The sequence below is a fragment of the Schistocerca americana genome, chromosome 4 (assembly GCF_021461395.2).
Source record: "Schistocerca americana isolate TAMUIC-IGC-003095 chromosome 4, iqSchAmer2.1, whole genome shotgun sequence".
Lineage (NCBI taxonomy): Eukaryota > Metazoa > Arthropoda > Insecta > Orthoptera > Acrididae > Schistocerca > Schistocerca americana.
In genome coordinates this window covers 457734279-457748189 of record NC_060122.1, presented here as the reverse complement: position 1 = coordinate 457748189, position 13911 = coordinate 457734279, and the positions used below count along the sequence as shown (strand labels likewise).

Below are 13911 nucleotides of genomic sequence, written 5' to 3'. Positions count from 1 at the left end.
ACAGTAACAGACGCTACAGCCGGCCGGGGTGACCGAGCGGTTCTAGGTTCTACAGTATGGAACCGCGCGACCGCTACAGTCGCAGGTTCCAATCCTACCTCGAGCATGGACGTATGTGATGTCCTCGAGTTAGTTAGGTTTAAGTAGTTCTAAGTTCTAGGGCACTGATGACCTCAGCAGTTAAGTCCCATAGTGCTCAGAGCCATTTGAACCATTTGAACAGACGCTACAAGAGAGGCGTTTTGCGTCACAGAGGGGTTCACTGCCGAAATTTCGACAGAGTCGGGCAACTTGTAATCTCCTCCCACATACAGTGAAACGCATCGCTTTCGCCTCGACTCGTTTCATTGAGCATTAACATGACACTATCTTGTCTTATCCAAAGAGCCACGAACGTAGATACGCTGGTATCGAAGGTGCACTGTCTTGCGTAGCTCTTTCGTTTCGCAGGTAGCTGGACGCGTAACATGTCTGATGGGAGGCTCTTTGGTTTCTGGCAGCCAGTCAGACGCTTGCCGCGAGAATTCGTTTTGATCTGAGGCGCGGTGTGAGCCCAGTAGTTGACTTATGTGTCTGCCTTAGTTTAGGTCGGCTACTCGGTCGTCAGTTGCGGTGTTCACTTTCTGATGCTGCAAGTCTGTTGGTGATATCACTAAATGCTTTTGGCTTAAGCGACGCATTTCAAATATAATCGGCTGCAATGATGTACGACGAACTTATTTTTTCGACTACACGTTTATAAGCAGTAAATCCTCTACCTTCCCTTGGTATACTGATTGAAAATAGATGGGACTGAATCGTGTGCCCACGTGGACCAGGATAGCCAGGCATTCCACTGCCATGCAAGATCGTACTAGGCAGAAACCCCCCAATCCACCCTCCCTCAAACACACTACCCCACCATCTCCCCCTCTCATTCACTAATAAGTCACTTCAATTCTTTGACACCATTATTTTATGTATTCTGTAATGCCATCTTTCTTTTGTACTTAGCTTGAATTTCGATACTGATCAGTGACATTCAATGTACATCCACTTATTCTCTAAATGGAGTGGCTTTTGTACTAGAACTGGTTATTAGCATACGTAGTATCAATATGCCTGTTTTCCCCACACTTCCTCTGTTGTCTCTGCAACCACGGGCTGATATAAAACCATAGTCTACTACAGGCCTTACTATCACTCCATACCCTGTTTTTAACTGTACTGCCACTGATATCACGTACATTCTCCAGTGCTACGAGAATTACTGTACATTCTGTAACTTCAGCATTTTCAGGTGAGTAATTATGCAAGAGATTGGTGCCAAGTCAGGTGATCGGGAACTGTTCATCAAGCACCACCTCTCCTCCACTTGCCACCAAAGTAATGAAAATGAAAATTTTTATCCTTCACTAGTATTCGAACCAGTGAATTCCAAGTCTTGCGCCATCGACCTCGGCTGCCGCTGTAACTTACTTCATTACAATATAAATGGTATAGCAGCAGAGGTGGTAAACTTGGGGGCGGGGGGTGGAGGGGGGGAGGGCAAAGCAGTAGATAAGATGATCAAGGTTAGTTGCCAGATTAACAAGACAAAGAACTTACCAGAAGGATGGAAGAACACGACCATAGTGCCAATACGTATCAAGTGGGTCAAGAGGGATGCTAACAACTCCTGAAGAGAGTAGAACAGGAAGGAGGTGCAGATGGGGGCTGTCAAGTGAGCTTTAGGAAAGGAAGAGGATGCATAGAACAGATATTTACCATGAAACAAATGACAGAAGACCTTAAGCAGCAAAAGACAGGAGTGATATTCGTGGGCTCCACGAAAGCATATAACTCCTTTGACAGGCGCACTCTTGGAACGATGTTTAAGAAGAAATAGCGAAACGCCAGTACACAAAGACTAGCAACGGAAAGGATAGACACAAAGGCAGTCGTAAGATTCAGAGGAGCTCTATTAGAAGAGTCTGAAATCAACACAGGTGTCAATCAGACAAATGGATTGTCAGCAGTTTTGTTCAGTGTAGCGGTAGAAGATATGTTAAGTCAGTGGAAAGCAAAAAAGGTAAAATGGCAACGCTGAAGACCATGTGAAGATCAAAAAGGACAATTCGATCCAAGTGGACTGCCTATCCTTTGCGGACGACGTAGCCATGGTAAACGAGACAGAAGTCGTGAAGAAACAACTCGACAGCGCATGCACATGATACAGCTATACAAAGAAAACTGTTCGAGTTGCTCCTTTATTTGTTATACTAATTATAATTGTAAGTTGGATGTAATAAATGCTAAAAAGCCTTAAAACCCTTATATTCATTTTCAAACACCCAGCATAGGAATGACCTACAGGATAACGTCGGGAGCTCCATAAGGTTTTCGCGGATGATGCTGTTGTATACAGATGCCAGAAATATGTACCGAAATGCAGAAAATCGGTGCTTAGTATAGGGATTGTCAGTTGAACCTAAACCAAAATAACGTACAATATCTAGCATAAAGCAGAAAGACTCGTTATTATATGATTATAGGATTGAGGAAAAACCACGGGTTGCGGACGACGTAGCCATGGTAGACGAGACAGAAGAAACTTCCTGGCAGATTAAAACTATTTGCTGGACCGAGACTCGAACTCGGAACCTTTGCCTTTCACGGGAAAGTGCGCTAGCTAGGGCACTTGCCCTCGAAAGGCAAAGGTCCCGAGTTTCAGTCTCGGTCCGGCACACAGTTTTAATTTGCCAGGAAGTTTCATATCAGTGCACACTCCACTGCAGAGGGAAAATTTCATTCTGGAAACATCCTCCAGGCTGTGGCTAAGCCATGTCCCCGCAATATCCTTTCTTCCAGGAGTGCTAGTTCTGCAAGGATCGCAGGAGAGCTTCTGTGAAGTTTGGAAGGTAGGAGACGAGATGCTGGCAGAAGTGAAGCTGTGAGGAGAGGGCGTGAGTCGTGCTTGGGTAGCTCAGTCGTTAGAGCACTTGCTCGCGAAAGGCAAAGGTCGCAAGTTTGAGTCTCGGTCCGGCACACAGTTTTAATGTGCCAGGAAGTTTCATATCAGTGCACACTGCGCTGCAGAGTGAAAATTTCATTCTGAAACAGAAGAAGTCGTAAAGAAACAACTCGACAGCCTAAGCCAGATATTTACATCTATATCTACATCTACATCTACATCTACATGATTACTCTGCTATTCAAAAGAAAGTGCCTGGCAGAGTGTTCAATGAACCACCTTCAAGCTGTCTCTCTACCGTTGCACTCTCGAACGGCACGCGGGAAAAACAAGCGCTTGAATTTTTCTGTGCGAGTCCTGATTTCTCTTATTTTATCGTGATGATCATTTCTCACTATGTAGGTGGGTGCGAAGAGAATGTTTTCGCAATTGGAGGAGAAAGCTGGTGATTTGATTTTCGTGAGAAGATCCCGTCTCAACGAAAAATGCCTTTGTTTTTATGATTCCCACTCCAATTCACGTATCATGTCTGACACTATCTCCCCTATTTCGTGATAATACAAAACGAGCTGCCCTTCTTTGTACTTTTTCGATGTTATCCGTAAGTCCCACCTGATGCGGATCCCACGCCGCACAATAATACTCCAGGATCGGATGGACAAGCGTGGTGTAATCAGTCTCTTTAGTAGACATGTTGCACCTTCTAAGAGTTCTGCCAATGAATCGCCGTCTTTGGTTTGCTCAACCCACAATATTGTCTATGTGATCCTTCCAATTTAGGTTGTTTGTAATTGTAACCCCAAAATTTAAATGCGAACATTTTACGTTAGACTTTACCGTGACTGTTATTGACATTAAATAAAACAACAAGTTTTCTATTATCAGTCACCGTTTTATTTATTTCCACGACGCGTTTCAAAGGTTTAAACCTCCATCATCGGGTGGATTTACATTAGTTAGTATGACATTTGTGTGTGTGTTGTGTTACGATTTTTTGGAGGAACTTGTGGCACTGTCTCCAGTGGTCACAGGTTCCTTCCGCTGTCGTAACACATCACATGTATACTGTCATATTTGTAAACAAGAATTTGTCTGCAGACGCAAAGATCAGACACTACAAGGCAACGGTGATGAATGTGGTATTAGGAAAATGTACTGCAGAACAACTAGAAAAAGACGAGAGAAAATAGTGAGGAAATATTGGGCCTGAAAGAGATGATGAGATGAGATATTCGTCTTAAGGTTGAAGTTCTTGTGTCCGTGTTTACCTACAAATAAATTCTTTTTGGCTGGTATCCGCCTTGAGCAAACACTTTCTTTTCTTCTTAGACCCACATATACATCGCTGGTCAGTATGTATATAGGAACGTTCGTTTGAAGCATAAGACTTCATTTGGACTTGAGCCCTATTTCGAATGGCTTCCGAGATAGAACACATTTAATGTTTGTAGTAGGACTGCGTTGCACCTTTTCGACAATGTGTAACTGTTGCTGCAAAGGTTGTTGAACTACATGTTCAGAAGAAAAATGGAAACTTGGAATAATACTTGTTTCACGCAGTGTGCTGGAAGCTTTCGTAAACGCCCTAGGGTCAGGACTTGTCGGAAAGTGTTGACGATATTCTTCGACAGCAGCAGGAGCATTAACTTCACAGAGGCCATAAACAAACACATTATCAGCATATTATTCATTAATGTAGACCTTTGGCATTTCAGCTAACGTGTGTACGAACACAGTTATCAATGCCTCTCTTTGATATGCTTCCAGTCCCTTGCACTAGTTCACTCACAACACAGCATAGGTAACTGCGCATAAAACTGGCTAGTTTCATGGCAGGAAGATATCCCGAGGCAAGAGTCTGAAAGCAACGAGGTATTTTTGGATAGAATGAAACGTGAAACAGGATGGGTGTGTGAGAGGCATAACTGCGTGCCACTAGCCCAAAACCAAATGCACATTAAACGTGTTCTGTCTCGGAAACGATTCGGAATAGGGTGTATGCCCATATGCAGTATCTCAAGTGAGCGTTCCGTTCATATCCTTGGCAAGGATACTGACCATTCCGCCAGAGACAGCACGAACATATTTTTTTTTTAAACTCACATTGTAAAGGGCATTTTTCTTGTTGTTTAATAGAAAGAAAATAAAAAAGTCACTGATGGTGCTGTAACTTGAGTGAAACATGTTTGTAGAACTAAACAAAACAGGTCATATCGTAAGAAAGGCTAGGAAAAACATAACATACGTCACAAAAAATTCATCGATGGCACTTTATGCCACAGAAGACCCTGCACCTGTTTATGTATAAAAGATTTCCATTGTTCTAGGCGCTTCAGTCTGGAACCGCACGACCGTTACGGTCGCAGGTTCGAATCCTGCCTCGTGCATGGATGTGTGTGATCTTCTTAGGTTAGTTAGGTATAAGTAGTTCTAAGCTCTACGGGATTGATGGGCTCAGATGTTAAGTCCCATAGTGCTCAGACCATTTGAACCATTTTTTTTTTGTTATTATGCCTAACAGTGCGCGTGAACGTCACAGTTTTTAAAAAAAATGTTCAAATGTGTGTGAGATCTTATGGGTCTTAACTGCTAAGGTCATCAGTCCCTAAGCTTACACACTACTTAACCTAAGTTATCCTAAGGACAAACATACACACCCATGCCCGAGGGAGAACTCGAACCTCCGCCGGGACAGTTTTTAAAACTACATACATTTTACGTCCCATCGCACTTAATATATACGTCGTGGACACACAATGTGAAATGGTTGGTTCGTTGATTTTAGGGAGTGGACCAAACAGCGAGGTTATGGGTCATGGGTCCCACAATGTTTAACGTGAATGTTGACTACGAAACAGCTGTTTTAAGAATCCTGTACTGAGACATATACTGGCATACAAATCGATGTGATAAACTTACAAAGATGATTCTCACGGGTGTTTTTTCTTCTTGTGGAGTTAGCAGTAATAAGCTATATTAACTTAAAACGAAGTTTTGTAATTTACCAGTCGAATTTCTAAAATCTAATTAATTGTGTTCTTACAGTTACGTAATAAAATAAATATTAAAAAAATATTTTACTTAAAACCACGCAAATTGTTGTTACATGGCTATATGGTCCCACGTATTGTGGCCACAAATGCCTGTCACACTGTGATAGCGTGATCCGTCATCCTGCTACGCCTCATTGCAGAACGGGCGCAAAATGGTTCAGAAATTTCCCACTGAGCAGGTCTTTTTGTTCAATTAAAACCTCTGTCAGACTGGTCACTTAGATGAGTATAAATTTTTGTCTCCTCCTTCACTTCCAAAACTTTACCTACATTATGCAAGACTTCTAACGAATTTACTGATACTACGTACTTTCTGTTAAACTACCTTCCCCTTCTGGCGACCGATTTCAGTGGCACAGTAACTGAAGGCCGTACACACTGCAGAATACAGCCCGACTTAGGGTATGCTCTAATTCGCCGCTCAGATTCTAATTTCTTTGATCCCACCAAAAACTGACGCGGGAAATCGGAGGCAGTGTGACTACGCTGACTGCTTTTGTTGTAGAGCGAATTCTGGCGACAGTTGTCGATGGCACTGTGACCGTAGCTTTAGGCACTGCAGTGTGCTTTGGGTGTGCTCTCATCCGTGGCTCTGTGGGGACGCTGAGAGAGCCACATCGCCGCCTTGAATCACCTGCCGCGGTACGCCGCAGGAAGTGGCGTGTGCCGCTCCAACGTTCCACGAAGGCAGTCAACGGCGCGTCGCAGCGCTCCTTACCCCGCGGGCAAACACTGGCTGTGAGTCAGCCTGCGGCATTGTTTACGCTCCCAGGTTCCGAAAGCAATAACGCCATCCCCCGTGTCAACAGAGGTGACGAACAGCGCCTCTGCAACCCACCCCGCCCCACGCCACGCCACAGCCACCGCGGAGCCGGCATTTGGCGGACACGGCAGCGTCCTAGCAGTCGGTTCGGGCTCCGCGTACACCGCGAGCAGATAAGAACACTCCTTAAGACGGGCGGTACCAGTCGGTACCGAGAAACAGCCGCTCTTATCCCTCGGCAAACTATAGTTCCCTGCCAGTGCTGATACGGAGCTCGCCCGAGACAAAACTCAGCGTGTTGGAAACTCCCGGACGTTACGTCTGTGCTCTCGGAATCGTGAATTATATGGAATTAAAAACTATGACGTCTTTCTCGTGTGCTTGGCTTGCTTCTCACAACAGTTGTGCCGAACTCTGGTGAAGCCAGTTATTTAAATAAGCAGCTCTCTTATCATCACCAAATCAGCGCTGTTGTTGAAACGTCCCTTCACGTCTGTCGTCTCGGAGCTTTTGTAACGTCGGGGAAGCCTCATTCGCGGCGGCGGCCACAGTCCACCTAGTTTCAGCACCGTGCTAAACGCGAATCGAATGACGTGATATATTGATAAGCAGACTTCTTCCAAAACGTTTATTGCCGGACCGAGATTAATTCTTTGCACTGTCACATGTACACCATCACTCTAAACAAAGGTTTCCATCCTCGCTTACCGGGCGAGACATAGTTGAAAGTAATGTGATTTCTACTATACCGCTAATCAATGCTCTGTAGCAATTCAACTACGATGGGCATTGAGTAAGTAATGCTACACAATTTTTTCTGAAAGTAGGTTGGCTTTAATCACAATTCCAATACACCATATTATTTAAAGTTTTTTTTTTTTTATTACCGCTACCAGTCACAAACTTCGAGCCGGCCGAGGTGGCCGAACGGTTCTAGGCGCTTCAGTCTGGAACCGCACGACCACTACGGTCACAGGTTCGAATCCTGCCTCGGGCATGGATGTGTGTGATGTCCTTAGGTTAGTTAGGTTTAAGTAGTTCTAAGGTCTATGGGACTGATGACCTCAGATGTTAAGTCCCATGGTGCTCAGAGCCATTTGAACCATTTTTGAACCACAAACTTCGTCTACTATTGTATTACTTATTTATTTAGCGACATGTTTCGAGGTAAACCTCATCTTCAGACTAAATGACATTACAAAAACAATTTCAAAATTAGGCCATACAGATGTTACATAGTCTTTTCGTGAATGCTATGATCATCCTGTGGAAGAAGAGAAAACTTAGTAAGGGGTGACGTCACTTTGGATGCTGGACTGATGTTTGCACGAAAATGTTTTGTAACGGTCGCTCACTTGGTGTGGCAATCTCATAGTGATGCGCTGGGTTGCCTCCATTTCCGTGCCTCTCCTGGTCACCGTTCAGAAATGGAGGCACCGCAGCACATCACTATGAGATTGCCACACCAGAAGAAAAAAGTGAGTGACCATTACAAAACATTTTCGTGCAAACATCAGTCCAGCTTCCAAAGTGACATCACCCCTTACTAAGTTTTCTCTTCTTCCACAGGATGGCCACAGCATTCACGAAAAGACTAACATCTGTACGGCCTTATTTTGAAGTTGTTTTTGTAATGCCATTTAGCCTGAAAATGAGGTTTACCTCTAAACATGTCGCTAAATAAATAAGTAATACAATAGTTTACGATGTTTGTGACTGGTAGCGGTAATTTAAAAAACCTTTACATATTTATTGAGACATTCGTGGCCCAAAAATAGTCAAAATGGCTTCAAATTTCACCATATTATTCCCCACTCTTTTGCTACAAAACACTGTTTTCCAGCATAACCTCCGTTCAGTGCGACGGCCTTATGTCACATTAATGGGAGGACCTGTATGTTCGCATGCTACCGCTCTACTGGTCGACGTCGGAGCCAACGCCTTGCTGCATCAGTAACTTCTCCATAATCTGCGTACTGCTTCCCGCAGAGAGAGGGAGCGTCCTTCATAGTGCCAAACAGATGGAAGGTGCGATATCTGGGCTGTACGATGGCTGTTGAAGAACAGTCCAATGAAGTTTCGTGAGCTCATCATCAGGGCACAAACTTATGTGGTGTCTTGCGTTGTCATGGAGAAGGAGAAGAAATTCGTTTGCATTTTTGTGGCGATTAACACGCTAAAGTCGTTTCTTCAGTTTCCTGAAGGTAGCACAATATACTTCAGATTTGGTCGTTGCACCCTGGGGGAGACATCAAACAGAATAACCCATTCACAGTCACACAAGTCGGTCGCCATGACTTTACCGGCTGAGGGTTCTAACGTCACTTCATCCACCTGGCTTAATACTTTTTGGATATGACCAAATTCTAGTACTCGTCTTCTATCCTAAAGTGTCTAAATTTGGACAAAATGAAGAAAGCGTAGCTGCATTAATTTTACTTAGCTTTTTGATTATGAAATTTTGACGATAATCTCCCAGGCTGCTGCTTCTTGTTCTTGTGCAAGCTTGTAAAAATAAGTTGAGGTAGTTGACGTTTGCCTTAAAAAAAGGTCTTGGACATAACGTCATTTTCCACCAGATGGTTTAATAATAGATTCTAATACATTTTCACAACTAATTGCAATATTCACAGGTATTAGTCATGACAGTAGTTTATAGAGTGATCCTTTAACACACATCCATTTTCGTGCATCCCTGACAGCCAAGTGCGTCGTCTGCATTGATACATCACAGACCTCGAGACCTGGGGAAACCTCCAGATTCAGGCTGCAGTTGTCATTCCGGTTTTAGTTTACACACCTCTGAGGCAGATTATTGTCATTCTGAAAACTAGAAAAATAAGAAGCATACAGGTTGAGAATAACAAGTTCAAATGTTCAGATGTGTGTGAAATCTTATGGGACTTAACTGCTAAGGTCATCAGTCCCTAAGCTTACACACTTCTTAACCTACATTATCCTAAGGACAAACACACACATCAATGCCCGAGGGAGGAGTCGAACCTCCGCCGGGACCAGCCGCACAGTCCATGACTGCAGCGCCTAAGACCGCTCGGCTAATCCCGCGCGGCAACACTTAAGTAACTGTTGGTAACTGTATAAGGGAATATAATGTTAATATTGCATTGACAATGGTATACTTGATTTAATTTGGGGGTGTTTCCCACTCTGGTTGTCAAATGGGTATTTTGCAGTTTTGTGTTTTCTACGAATAAGTTACGTCGTTAAATGCCAACACTTTAGGTTAGGATTTGCCGTGACTGTTATTGACATTAAATGAAACGTCGAGTATACTGTTACCAGTCACTATTTATCTCCACGAGGCGTATCAAAAGTTTAAAATCTATATGAAACAAAATACCGTGTTAACAACACAAGTATCGGCATCCTACACATTCAACCAAAAGGCAAAGACCTAGACATCCTTGAGACAGTCCAGATATATAAAAACCAAACAAAACAACCTGAAACCATCTTAAATGACGAAAATGACAATATTTACAATTGTATCATCTCTGTTTTCAGCAACTGCCTATGTTATTAAAATTGCAATGCACACACACACACACACACACACACACACACACACACACACACACACACACACACCTTAATATTTATCATAAATATTTAGTTACTTTATCATGACAGCCGCCAAATGTTCAAGGGATTGACCTCATTTACAAATAGATCATCACAACAGCTTGTACCTCCTGTCAGCTTGAAACTATATTTTCGTCAACTACTGGCACAAATTGTACAACCATCTGCAGATTTTAAAGCATTAACCAATGTATTACCCCAAGATTTAGGCAGTTATTACATGTAACAGGTATGATCTTAGGACTCTCTGATTTGCAAAGTTTGTTCTCATACAATCACTCCTTCCATCCTCCCCCCTTCTCTCTCTCCCTGCGCCTCCAGCTTGACTGTGAATCCCAACCGAAATTGTTATTTGTTTATAATATTACCACTGTAGCCAACATAATTATTGAACTTTAAGTTTGTAAGATGCCACCTGAATGTGTATTGGATTTATATGCCACCTGAAATATTCATTCCAAGGCGTGCATTCGACACCACAAAACAAACATCCCCAAAATCCTTTGAAATTTTTTTCTGTAATAATGTTGTTACGATGTATATTTTTCGTACTTTCTGATGATGTTTTCTCTGCTGCTATACGATCCTTGCACCGAATAGTTTCCAGACGCCATATTTGTTTACAAAATATGACAGTATACATGTGATGTGTTACGACAGTGAAAGGAACCTGTGACCACTGCAGGAAATCTTATTTATTTTATTTTTACCGTTAGATATACGTTTAGTTTTTGTCAAAAGAAACCCAAAACCATGTTCTTGTGTTTTGTTTCTCCTCTAGACAGGGCCACAATTTCCACCAAAAAATCGTAACACAACACACACACAAATGTCATGCTAACAAATGTAGATCCACCTGATGCGTCGTGGAGATAAATAAACAGTGACTGGTAACAGTAAACTTGTTTCACTTAATTTAAGTTATGTCTGTTTAATGTTCCCTATTAGGATTTACAAATAACAAAAATAATTTTGGTGGAGGTTTCAATTTGGCTGCTTTCTATTTGGAATAGAACTGACAAAAAGTAGGAAGGATTACAGTGCCTCTGCCTCCTAAGTTTTCGGATGAGATATGAAGTTCCAACAGCTAATTTAATTAGTAATTTAGTATTATTGCACAATTTGAAATTTTCGACCTTTGGTTTGTAATTGAAATTAACATGGCTGTTTCTATGATGTTAGTGTTCAGAGGTTTGTTTACATGTGATACGCCTTTTGTCTATATCAAGAACTTATGTTTTCTTGATAACTGTGTGGTTGTAAATTTGGTTGTAAGCCTACATTGAAGATCATTTTCGATAAGCCGTAAAACCTATATTATATTTCTTTTCTGTATACCTTACATGGTGTCTACAGAACAGTTTGAACAAATTGTAAAAACGAACTAGAAAATATTACTGAATCTACCGATACCATATCCATACTGTTATAGGGCGAGGTTTAGAACGTTTCCTTCGGAGGAGAGGTGGCATGGCGTCACTACATGGATTGCCGTTGAGTTTCCGGTTCGAAGTGATCAACCCATGCTTCATCGCCTTTGATGATCTTCTACAACAAATTGTAACGATCAGTCTCGTAACGCGAAAGATATTCGGCATAGGTGGCCATTCGCTGCTATTTATGATCTTTTGTTAGGCGAGCACACACCTTTGATTATCCTAAACGATGCAGGAGTATATCACCACTACCAGTAGTAATGTCCAGTTGAGCAGCGAGGTGTTTCACTGTAATTTGTCGATCACATCGAATTAGAGTGTCCGCACATTCCAAGAGTTACAGCTGTGTGAGGCCGGCCGGCACGCGGGAAGTCGAACAGGTTTGCCCGACCTTAAGACGATGGTGACACTCGTCTTGCCCAACGACTCACCGTGCTTTTGTTCACTGCCAGGTGCCCGTAAACATTCTGTAAGCGCCTATGAGTATCTGCGAAACTCAATGACAACACTTTGCTTGGAACGCAACTCCGTTAGAGACGCCATAGTGAAGGGCCCGCACAACCCCACCACCCATGGGAACTTCATGAAACCATAGGAGCTGAAACGGGAAAAGTTCACAACATATTCCACATTTGTTCAGCCGAAATCGGCTGAGAAAAAAAAGTGTTACATTATTTATTGAAGGATCGTCGTACTTTTAAAACACTCTTTGACCCGACCACTGAATTGGAGGTATTGGGCCGGCCGGGGTGGCCGAGGGTTCTGGGCGCTTCAGTCCGGAACCGCGCGACCACTACGGTCGCAGGTTCGAATCCTGCCTCGGGCATGGATGTGTGTGATGTCCTTAGGTTAGTTAGGTTTAAGTAGTTCTAAGTTCTAGGGGACTGATGACCTCAGAAGTTAAGTAATTCGAGAACAAGCACTGCATATTGTCAATACACAGTATCCATATATTTACTAAGATGGTATCTGTTCTTTCGGACATGTCCGAAAGAACAGATACCATCTTAGTAAATATATAGTTAAGGCTCACCGGCCACTTGACCATCTTCTTCTTCTGTGCGGATGCACAACCAGTGCCCGAACTCTTACGGGAATCGCCAACGCGCCACGAGTAATGAGTATAATGGGCGGGGGCACTACCAATGTAGTGCGGGACAATACGTTGGGAATGTGGATTTCGCGGGAGGCGTGCCAGAGATAAATCCCTGGAGTCGAACTATCCTCTCTGTCCTCGGTGGCTCAGATGGACAGAGCGTCTGCCATGTAAGCAGGAGATCCCGGGTTCAAGTCCCGGTCGGGGCACACATTTTCATCTGTCCCCGTTGACGTATGTCAACGCCTATAAGCAGCTAAGGGTGTTCATTTCATTGTAACACAGTAGCCAACCGGTTACTGGTGCCTCCTTAAAAAAAGAAAAATAAGGACAGGATAATGTTCTAAAGTTAAAAGAGAGAAGGACAAACACAAAAATTTCACAAGTTTCAATTGAAACAAATGGAATTTATTGTCTTGCATACGACCTAGATAGATTTTATTGTTTAGCGTCAATTATCACTTTCCTCGCGATGCAGATGCCTTATCTACACAATTTTACAATGCTGTTTGATGTATAGAAGACTTTACTAGACGATCAACGACAGCATCATCAGAAAACAATCTAAGACTTTGTGTAGATTGTCTCCTAAATCAGCTATTTACTGTAGACTAAGTGTAGAAGAGGGCCTATAACACATTCCCTAGGAAACCCAAGATATGACATCGTGTAATCGTCTATGGATATTTATTAAGTGGATCACGTATACAGGATGGTTATTACTAAACTTCGGCTGCTTGAGAGAGCCGACATGAAAAACGAGTTATCGTAAGATAACGAAAGTTTGTGTAAATGTTTATAAGAACATACGGAAGACAAATAACGGACATACCTTTGAGAAAAACACAAATCGCCAGAATATGATGGGTACGAAACTCATTGAAATGTTGCGACAAGACGACGTCACCGCTCGGCTGATAACCCGAGAAGAATTCATCAGTGGAATACGCCGAGAAAGACTGAAATCGCACACCTTTACGGGGAGGACGTCCAGCGCAGCTACAAGATGCTGCAGAATCTAAAGCCTT

General features: G+C 42.9%; 1 non-coding gene across 1 annotated transcript; it reads left to right on the top strand.

Annotated features, from left to right (window-relative positions):
- Positions 1-13018: 13018 nt before the first annotated feature.
- On the top strand, positions 13019-13092 carry Trnat-ugu. Its single transcript has one exon. It is a non-coding gene; the product is annotated as a tRNA-Thr (tRNA).
- Positions 13093-13911: the final 819 nt, after the last annotated feature.